The following is a 10,499-nucleotide window of genomic DNA, read 5'->3' as shown; positions in this document are numbered from 1 at the left end:
AGAGTGAGGTGCTGAGGTGCCCGTCTTTGATGGAGATTCGTGTGTCCAAGAAAGAAACCGATTCTGAGGAGTAGATCCTGCGAATACACAGGATCTGCTCAGACAAGGAGGAACACGATGGACACCTACAGACGCTGAGAGGAGCGGATCGGAGCAGAGGGAGCATCGCATAAAAAGGCGGGATTTCAGAGCGCTGAGAACAGCTGAGAGGAGCGGATCGGAGCAGAGGGAGCATCGCATAAAAAGGCGGGATTTCAGAGGGAGCTGCGATGGAGTTCGAAATGACGTCAGGAATCAGACAGGGACGCGACACAGGGGAGGCACCTGATTGGTGAGTAGGTTCAGGTGAGTATTTCTACTTATCTACAGTAACTAAAGTAAAAAGAAAGGTAAGGTCTGCAGGTCTTATAGCAAGTAGCGTTTTTTTTAGTGAATCAATGTCCCCAGTGTAGTTAACATTCTCTAAATTAAGAATAATTTAAAGGAGTAAACTCCTTAAAGGGAGTGGTAAGTAGTTTTTCTTTCCTTTTTTTTCTCTTGACATTGTAGTTGTTGTTAAGCTAACTTAAGGGTTAAGTCATGGCAGGAGATCCCAGAGCCGTGTCATGTTCCTCTTGTGGGATGTGGGAATTCAGGGATCCTTCCTGTGTCCCTGATTCCTTCACCTGCGGGAAGTGTGTTCAGCTGCAGCTACTGTTTGACCGCTTGATGGCTCTGGAGCTGCGGATGGACTCACTTTGGAGCATCCGCGATGCTGAGAAAGTCGTGGATAGCTCGTTCAGTGAGTTGGTCACACCACAGATAAAAATCACTGAGGGAGATAGTGAATGGGTGACCAACAGACAGAGGAAGAGTAGGAAGGCAGTGCAGGGGTCCCCTGCGGTCATCTCCCTCCAAAACAGGTATACCGTTTTGGATACTGTTGGGGGAGATGGCTCACCAGGGGAAGGTGGCAGTGGCCAGGTTCATGGCACCATGGCTGGCTATGCTGCACAGGAGGGCAGGAAAAAGAGTGGCAGAGCTATAGTGATAGGGGACTCGATTGTAAGGGGAATAGACAGGCGTTTCTGCGGACGCAACCGAGACTCCAGGATGGTATGTTGCCTCCCTGGTGCAAGGGTCAGGGATGTCTCGATGCGGCTGCAGGACATTCTGGAGGGGGAGGGTGAACAGCCAGTTGTCGTGGTGCATATAGGTACCAACGATATAGGTAAAAAACGGGATGAGGTCCTACAAGCTGAATTTAGGGAGTTAGGAGTTAAACTAAAGAGTAGGACCTCAAAGGTAGTAATCTCAGGATTGCTACCAGTGCCACGGGCTAGTCAGAGTAGGAATGACAGGATAGCTAGGATGAATACGTGGCTTGAGAGATGGTGCAAGAGGGAGGGATTCAAATTCCTGGGCCATTGGAACCGGTTGTGGGGGAGGTGGGACCAGTACAAATTGGACGGTCTGCATCTGGGCAGGACTGGAACCAATGTCCTAGGGGGAGTGTTTGCCAGTGCTGTTGGGGAGGGTTTAAACTAATGTGGCAGGGGGATGGGAACCGATGCAGGAAGTCTGTGGGAAGTAAAGTGGTGACAGAAACAAAAGGCAGTAAGGGAGAGTGTACAGAACATGACCGGACAGATGGTCTGAGAAAGCAGGGCAAAGACCAAGGGAAGTCTAGATTAAACTGCATTTATTTCAATGCAAGAAGTCTGATGGGCAAGGCAGATGAACTCAGGGCATGGATGGGTACATGGGACTGGGATGTTATAGCTATTACTGAAACATGGCTAAGGGAGGGGCAGGACTGGCAGCTCAATGTTCCAGGGTACAGATGCTATAGGAAAGATAGAGCAGGAGGGAAGAGAGGAGGGGGAGTTGCGTTCTTGATTAGGGAGAACATCACGGCAGTAGTGAGAGGGGATATATCCGAGGGTTCGCCCACTGAGTCTATATGGGTAGAACTGAAAAATAAGAAGGGAGAGATCACTTTGATAGGATTGTACTACAGACCCCCAAATAGTCAATGGGAAATTGAGGAGCAAATATGTAAGGAGATTACAGACAGCTGCAAGAAAAATAGGGTGGTAATAGTCGGGGACTTTAACTTTCCCAACATTGACTGGGACAGCCATAGCATTAGGGGCTTGGATGGAGAGAAATTTGTTGAGTGTATTCAGGACGAATTTCTCATTCAGTATGTGGATGGCCCGACTAGAGAGGGGGCAAAACTTGACCTCCTCTTGGGAAATAAGGAAGGGCAGGTGACAGAAGTGTTAGTGAGGGATCACTTTGGGACCAGTGATCATAATTCCATTAGTTTTAAGATAGCTATGGAGAATGATATGTCTGGCCCAAAAGTTAAAATTCTAAATTGGGGAAAGGCCAATTTTGATGGTATTAGACAGGAACTTTCAGAAGTTGATTGGGAGAGTCTGTTGGCAGGCAAAGGGACGTCTGGTAAGTGGGAGGCTTTCAAAAGTGTGTTAACCAGGGTTCAGGGTAAGCACATTCCTTATAAAGTGAAGGGCAAGGCTGGTAGAAGTAGGGAACCTTGGATGACCCGGGAGATTGAGGCACTAGTCAAAAATAAGAAGGAGGCATATGACATGCATAGGCAGCTGGGATCAAGTGGATCCCTTGAAGAGTATAGAGATTGCCGGAGTAGAGTTAAGAGAGAAATCAGGAAGGCAAAAAGGGGACATGAGATTGCTTTGGCAGATAAGGCAAAGGAGAATCCAAAGAGCTTCTACAAATACATAAAGGGCAAAAGAGTAACTAGGGAGAGAGTAGGGCCTCTTAAGGATCAACAAGGTCATCTATGTGCGGAACCACAAGAGATGGTTGAGATCCTGAATGAATATTTCACATCGGTATTTACGGTTGAGAAAGGCATGGATGTTAGGGAACTTGGGGAAATAAATAGTGATGTCTTGAGGAGTGTACATATTACAGAGAGGGAGGTGCTGAAAGTCTTAACGCGCATCAAGGTAGATAAATCTCCGGGACCTGATGAAATGTATCCCAGGACGTTATGGGAGGTTCGGGAGGAAATTGCGGGTCCCCTAGCAGAGATATTTGAATCATCCACCGCTACAGGTGAGGTGCCTGAAGATTGGAGGGTAGCAAATGTTGTGCCTTTGTTTAAGAAGGGCGGCAGGGAAAAGCCTGGGAACTACAGACCAGTGAGCCTGACATCTGTACTGGGTAAGTTGTTAGAGGGTATTCTGAGGGATAGGATCTACAGGCATTTGGAGAGGCAGGGACTGAATAGGAACAGTCAGCATGGTTTTGTGAGAGGAAAATCATGTCTCACGAATTTGATTGAGTTTTTTGAAGGGGTAACCAAGAAGATAGATGAGGGCTGTGCAGTAGACGTGGTCTACATGGACTTCAGCAAAGCCTTTGACAAGGTACCGCATAGTAGGTTGTTACATAAGGTTAAATCTCACGGGATCCAAGCCAATTGGATACAAAATTGGCTTGACGACAGAAGACAGAGGGTGGTTGTAGAGGGTTGTTTTTCAAACTGGATGCCTGTGTCCAGCGGTGTGCCTCAGGGATCGGTGCTGGGTCCGCTGTTATTTGTTATTTATATTAATGATTTGGATGAGAATTTAGGAGGCATGGTTAGTAAGTTTGCAGATGACACCAAGATTGGTGGCATTGTGGACAGTGAAGAAGGTTATCTAGGATTGCAACGGGATCTTGATAAATTGGGCCAGTGGGCCGATGAATGGCAGATGGAGTTTAATTTAGATAAATGTGAGGTGATGCATTTTGGTAGATCGAATCGGGCCAGGACCTTCTCCGTTAATGGTAGGGCGTTGGGGAGAGTTATAGAACAAAGAGATCTAGGAGTACAGGTTCATAGCTCCTTGAAAGTGGAGTCACAGGTGGATAGGGTGGTGAAGAAGGCATTCAGCATGCTTGGTTTCATTGGTCAGAACATTGAATACAGGAGTTGGGATGTCTTGTTGAAGTTGTACAAGACATTAGTAAGGCCACACTTGGAATACTGTGTACAGTTCCGGTCACCCTATTATAGAAAGGATATCATTAAACTAGAAAGAGTGCAGAAAAGATTTACTAGGATGCTACCGGGACTTGATGGTTTGACTTATAGGGTGAGGTTAGATAAACTGGGACTTTTTTCCTTGGAGAGTAGGAGGTTAAGGGGTGATCTTATAGAAGTCTATAAAATAAGGAGGGGCATAGATAAGGTAGATAGTCAAAATCTTTTCCCAAAGGTAGGGGAGTCTATAACGAGGGGACATAGATTTAAGGTGAGAGGGGAGAGATACAAAAGGGTCCAGAGGGGCAATTTTTTCACTCAAAGGGTGGTGAGTGTCTGGAACGAGCTGCCAGAGGCAGTAGTAGAGGCAGGTACAATTTTGTCTTTTAAAAAGCATTTGGACAGTTACATGGGTAAGATGGGTATAGAGGGATATGGGCCAAGTGCAGGCAATTGGGACTAGCTTAGTGGTATAAACTGGGCGACATGGACATGTTGGGCCGAAGGGCCTGTTTCCATGTTGTAACTTCAATGATTCTATGATTCTTCAAGGAATCCCACATTTCACCTGACGAAGGAGAAAGCCTCCAAAAGCTTGTGATTTTCAAATAAAACTGTTGGACTATAACCTGGTGTTGTAAGATTCCTTACATAATGCAAACAGTTATGACATGAGGGTGGCTATCCCCTCCAAGGAGGACCAGGTTTCTTTGCTGCACCTCCCGCAGTAAGACCTCCAATGCATCATGAAAAAGTGCATTTTTCCCCACATTCCTTCTAACCTGCATTATCTTTACCAGACAAGGGTTTGCTTAGCCAAACAAAAATGTACTCCTCTTTAATGGCAAGCAGCAGCCCTTTAACAGCTGCTGTCTCTCATATTTCCAGCCCTACCCAGCCAAAATGCCACATCCATTTCCCATATGCAAAGAGCCTATTCAAATTAGGGGATGGGGCTCGCCTCAAGATCATAAGATCGGGATGTTATAGAAAACAATGGACTCTTGGAGTGAGTTACAAGCTGGACTCTAGGAACATAGGAACAGGAGTAGGCTGGTCAGCCCCTCAAGCCTGTTCCGCCATTCAATTAGATCATGGCTGATCTGTATCTTAACACAATCTACCCGCCTTGGTACTGAACCCTTAACACCCTTGCCTAACAAAGATCTATCAATCTCAGTTTTGAAATTTTCAATTGACCCCCAGCCTCAACAGCTTTTTGGGGGAAGAGAGTTCCAGATTTCCACCACTCTTTGTGTGAAGAAATGCTTCCTGATATCACCCCTAAATGGTCTAGCTATAATTTTAAAGTTATGCTCCATTGTTCTGGACTCCCCCACCACAGGAAATAGTTTCTCTCTAGCTACCCTATCAAATCCGTTAATCATCTTAAACACATGCTCCAGACAAGTGCCAGGCAATGACCATCTCCAGCAAGAGCGAGTCTAACCACCTCCCCTTGACATTCAACGGCATTACCATTGCCGAATCCCCCACCATCAACATCCTGGGGGTTACCATTGACCAGAAACTTAACTGGACCAGCCACATAAATACTGTGACTACAAGAGCAGGTCAGAGGCTGGGTACTCTGCGGCGAGTGACTCACCTCCTGACTCCCCAAAGCCTTTCCATCTACAAGGCACAAGTCAGGAGTGTGATGGAATACTCTCCACTTGCCTGGATGAGTGCAGCTCCAACAACACTCAAGAAGCTCAACACCATCCAGGACAAAGCAACCCGTTTGATTGGCACCCCATCCACCACCCTAAACATTCACTCCCTTCACCACCAGCGCACTGTGGCTGCAGTGTGTACCATCCACAGGATGCACTGCAGCAACTCGCCAAGGCTTCTTCGACAGCACCTCCCAAACCTGCAACCTCTACCACCTAGAAGGACAAGGGCAGCAGGCACATGGGAACAACACCACCTGCACATTCCCCTCTAAGTCACACACCAACCCGACTTGGAAATATATCACCGTTCCTTCATCATCGCTGGGTCAAAATCCTGGAACTCCCTTCCTAACAGCACTGTGGGAGAACCTTCACCACACGGACTACAGCAGTTCAAGAAGGCAACTCACCACCACCTTCTCAAGGGCAATTAGGAATGGGCAATAAATGCTGGCCTTGCCAGCGATGCCCACATCCCATGAACGAATAAAAAAATGAGATCACCCCTTAATCTCTATATTCAACAGAATACAAACCTAACCTATGCAATGTGTCCTAATAATTTAACCCTTTTAGCCCTGGTATCATTCTGGTGAATCTGTGTTGCACCCCCTCCAAGGCCAATATATCCTTCCTGAGGTGCAGTGCCCGTAGTACTGAACGTAATACTCTAAGTACTCTAAACCAGAGCTTTATATAACTGTAACACAACTTCCATCCCTTTGTATTCCAGCCTTGTGAGATAAAGGCCAACAGGGAGGTATTGCTGCAGTTATATAAGGTATTGGTGAGACCGCACCTGGAATACTGAATACAGTTTTGGTCTCCATACTTAAGAAAAGACATACTTGCTCTCGAGGCAGTACAAAGAAGGTTGACTCGGTTAATCCCGGGGATGAGGGAGCGGACATATGAGGAGAGGTTGAGTAGATTGGGACTCTACTCATTGGAGTTCAGAAGAATGAGAGGCGATCTTATTGAAACATATAAGATTGTGAAGGGGCTTGATCGGGTGGATGCGGTAAGGATGTTCCCAAGGATGGGTGAAACTCGAACTAGGGGGCATAATCTTGGAATAAGGGGCTGCTCTTTCAAAACTGAGATGAGGAGAAACTTCTTCACTCAGAGGGTAGTAGGTCTGTGGAATTTGCTGCCCCAGGAAGCTGTGGAAGCTACATCATTAAATAAATTTAAAACAGAAATAGACAGTTTCCTAGAAGTAAAGGGAATTAGGGGTTACGGGGAGCGAGCAGGAAATTGGACATGAATTTAAATTTGAGGTTAGGATCAGATCAGCCATGATCTTATTTTTTTTTTATTCGTTCACGGGATGTGGGCGTCGCTGGCAAGGCCAGCATTTATTGCCCATCCCTAATTGCCCTTGAGAAGGTGGTGGTGAGCCGCCTTCTTGAACCGCTGCAGTCCGTGTGGTGACGGTTCTCCCACAGTGCTGTTAGGAAGGGAGTTCCAGGATTTTGACCCAGCGACAATGAAGGAACGGCGATATATTTCCAAGTCGGGATGGTGTGTGACTTGGAGGGGAACGTGCAGGTGGTGTTGTTCCCATGTACCTGCTGCTCTTGTCCTTCTAGGTGGTAGAGGTCGCGGGTTTGGGAGGTGCTGTCAAAGAAGCCTTGGCGAGTTGCTGCAGTGCATTCTGTGGATGGTACACACTGCAGCCACAGTACGCCGGTGGTGAAGGGAGTGAATGTTTAGGGTGGTGGATGGGGTGCCAATCAAGCGGGCTGCTTTATCTTGGATGGTGTCGAGCTTCTTGAGTGTTGTTGGAGCTGCACTCATCCAGGCAAGTGGAGAGTATTCCATCACACTCCTGACTTGTGCCTTGTGGATGGTGGAAAGGCTTTGGGGAGTCAGGAGGTGAGTCACTCGCCGCAGAATACCCAGCCTCTGACCTGCTCTATTGAATGGCGGAGCAGGCTCGAGGGGCTGATTGGCCTACTCCTGCTCCTATTTCTTATGTTCTTATGTTCTTATTCCATTAGCCTTTTTTGTTATTTTTTGCAACTATCCACTAGCTTTTAGTGATTTCTATACTTGGACCCTAAATCTCTCTGCTCCTCCACAGTTCCTAGCTTTTCGCCATTTAGAAAATACTCTGATTTAACTTTCTTAGGTCCAAAGTGGACGACCCCACATTTCCTCACATTGAACTCCATCTGCCATAGTTTTGCCCACTCATTTAATCTATTAATGTCCCTTTGCAACTTTCTGCTGCCACCTTAACTACTTACTGTGCCAGCTAACTTGGTGTCGTCAGCAAACTTGGATATATGGCTCTCTATTCCTTCATCTAAGTCATTTATAAATATAGTGAAAAGCTGAGGCCCTAGTACAGCTCCCTGGGGGACACGGCTAGTCACATCCCGCCAATTGGAGTATATACCCATTATTCCAATGCTCTGTCTCCTACCTCCCAACCAATTCCCTACCCATGTCAATAGGTTGCCTCCAATTCCATGCGCTCCCATTTTTATACATGAAATAACAGTACCTAGGAATGAATTACTGGATGGAATCTAATTGATGGTTTATATACAGAATAATGGATACTTGGGAATGAGTTACCAGCTAGAATCTAATTGAGGGTTCAGGTGATTTATACAGAATATATACGCAGAAGTGAGTAATTGACTGGAATCTAACGCAGGTTTGGATGGTTTTATATAGGATAAGGGACACTTAGGAATGAGTTACAGGCTGGAATCTGATTGAGGGGTGTGGATGATTAATACATCAAATAATGGAAACCTGGGGGTCAACTTTAACTCCCCCCACCTGACGGAAACCAGGCAGGGGGGGCAATTAAAACGGAGCGGGGGATTTACCCACTTCTTTCCAGGCCCCAAGTGGACAGGATCCTCTCTAAATTGGATAGTTCATATATATAAAATAACAGAAACCAGGGAGTGAGTTACAGACTGAAATCTAATTGAGAGGTTCAGATGGATTATATATAGAATAACAGATACCTGGGAGTGAGTTACAGGCTTTGAATTCAATCAAAGGGATTTGGTTGGTTTATATAGGATAGTGGATACTCAGTAGTGAGTTACAGGCCGGAACCTACTGAAGAAGATTTGGATGATTTATGGAGTCACAGATCCCTAAGAGTGAGCTATAGATAAATGGGTCTGTTCGCTGCAGAATACATCCTGCAATCTAAATGGGGCACCGTCTAAAACATCTGGGCCTAAATTTTAACTATGAGGCAGGACCTCAGCGGGGGGTCAATAAGGGTGGGAAAACCAGAAAAAAATTTTGTGTGTGTTCCCAAGCGATCGTGACTCAATCGAAGGCACTTAGCTGAACTTCCGGGTTTCGCATCCTCAAGATGCATAGCAGGCAGACTGCACACCCGTATGACGCGTTTAAAGCCCACTATTTATAGGGCCACTCCAACAGTGCATTTTGAAGGAGAAAGGAGGCAAAATGAGCAAGGAACGTCCTAGAGCAAAGCCAGCACCCTGGTTCTCAGATGCCGCCCTGGAGCCATTATTGGGCGCTGTGAGAAACAGGAGGGAGGCCCTATATCCTCCGGACAGGAGGAAGAAACCTGGTTCTGCCACAAAGAAGGTGTGGCTGGAGGTGGTAGACCAGGTAAGCAGCAGGAGCACGGTGCCCCAGCCATGGCTGCAATGCAGGAAGCGATTTAATGATCTGACCAGGACAGGAAAAGTGAGTACAGTTACTGATTCACCTGCATTCTGTGGTCAGCATTACCCCCCCCACCACAAACCCTCACACTGCCCTGCGAAGCCTACTCCATCACATCACTCCTCACACCCACTTAAGGCTCAGCGTCAAGTTGCCTTCACTTTCTGTGCACTTCTTCACCACACCCCCCAACATTTGTGCAGCCACCTCTCCCACTCACCCCAATCCTGATCCAATGTGATCAATCTGTCTGATAGTCACCCTCTGATGCATCTGCTTCATTGTCATCCTGACCCAGAGCAATGCATCCATCGGGTGACCGCTTCACCCTCACTCACTCACACGTCGGTACTTTCTCCCCTTGTAGGAGAAGAGAGCCCAAAATGCAAGGGAGGGGAGTCGGACTGAAGGGGGGCCTCCACAAATAATGGCCCTTACAGAGGTGGAGGAGGAGGCCTTGGAGATAAGTCGTACGGTGGAGTGCCAGGCCATCGGGGATGCCGAGACTGGCACCCCGCAAACATCTGGTGGCAGAACTTTAACATCCCTCCCACACAACATAGTTATCAATGATTGATCTGTTGCACACCTCAGTACGCTCATCGCAACATTACTTCCACGATTATTAATATTGCTGTATGTTCTCTTTCAGGGGTGTCACATAGAAAATGCATAGAAAATAGAAGCAAAAGTAGGCCATTCGGCCGTTCGGGCCTGCTCCGCACTGCTTCACAGACTGAAGACCTGGGCGAGGGCGATTCCTCAGAGGAGCTCCCTACCTCGGAGGGAGCACCGTTGCATCTTAGTGAGCCATCCACCAGCGCAGATACTCACACCTCGATGGGTCTTTTAGAGAGGTAGTTGGGTTGTCACCTGGCGATTCACCACTCACAAGTGAGCACGAGCAGTCACTGGTGGCAGGGACAGCTGTGAAGAGTCCGCGTCAGTGAGCGCACTCCTCTCCAAGCTCTGCTCAGTTTGGCACAGATGCTGAACCCCAGAGGCCATCCTTGAAAAGGAGAATGATAGAGGTACAGAGGTACAGATGCACCTTTGCGACATACTGGAAGGCTTGCCATACTCAGCCTGCACATTGACGCAGAGGCTGGAGGAGTCCACCTCCAGCATTAGTTGACTGATGG

This window comes from Heptranchias perlo, chromosome 13 (assembly GCF_035084215.1).
Source record: "Heptranchias perlo isolate sHepPer1 chromosome 13, sHepPer1.hap1, whole genome shotgun sequence".
Classification (NCBI taxonomy): domain Eukaryota; kingdom Metazoa; phylum Chordata; class Chondrichthyes; order Hexanchiformes; family Hexanchidae; genus Heptranchias; species Heptranchias perlo.
This window is presented reverse-complemented; position numbering follows the sequence as displayed.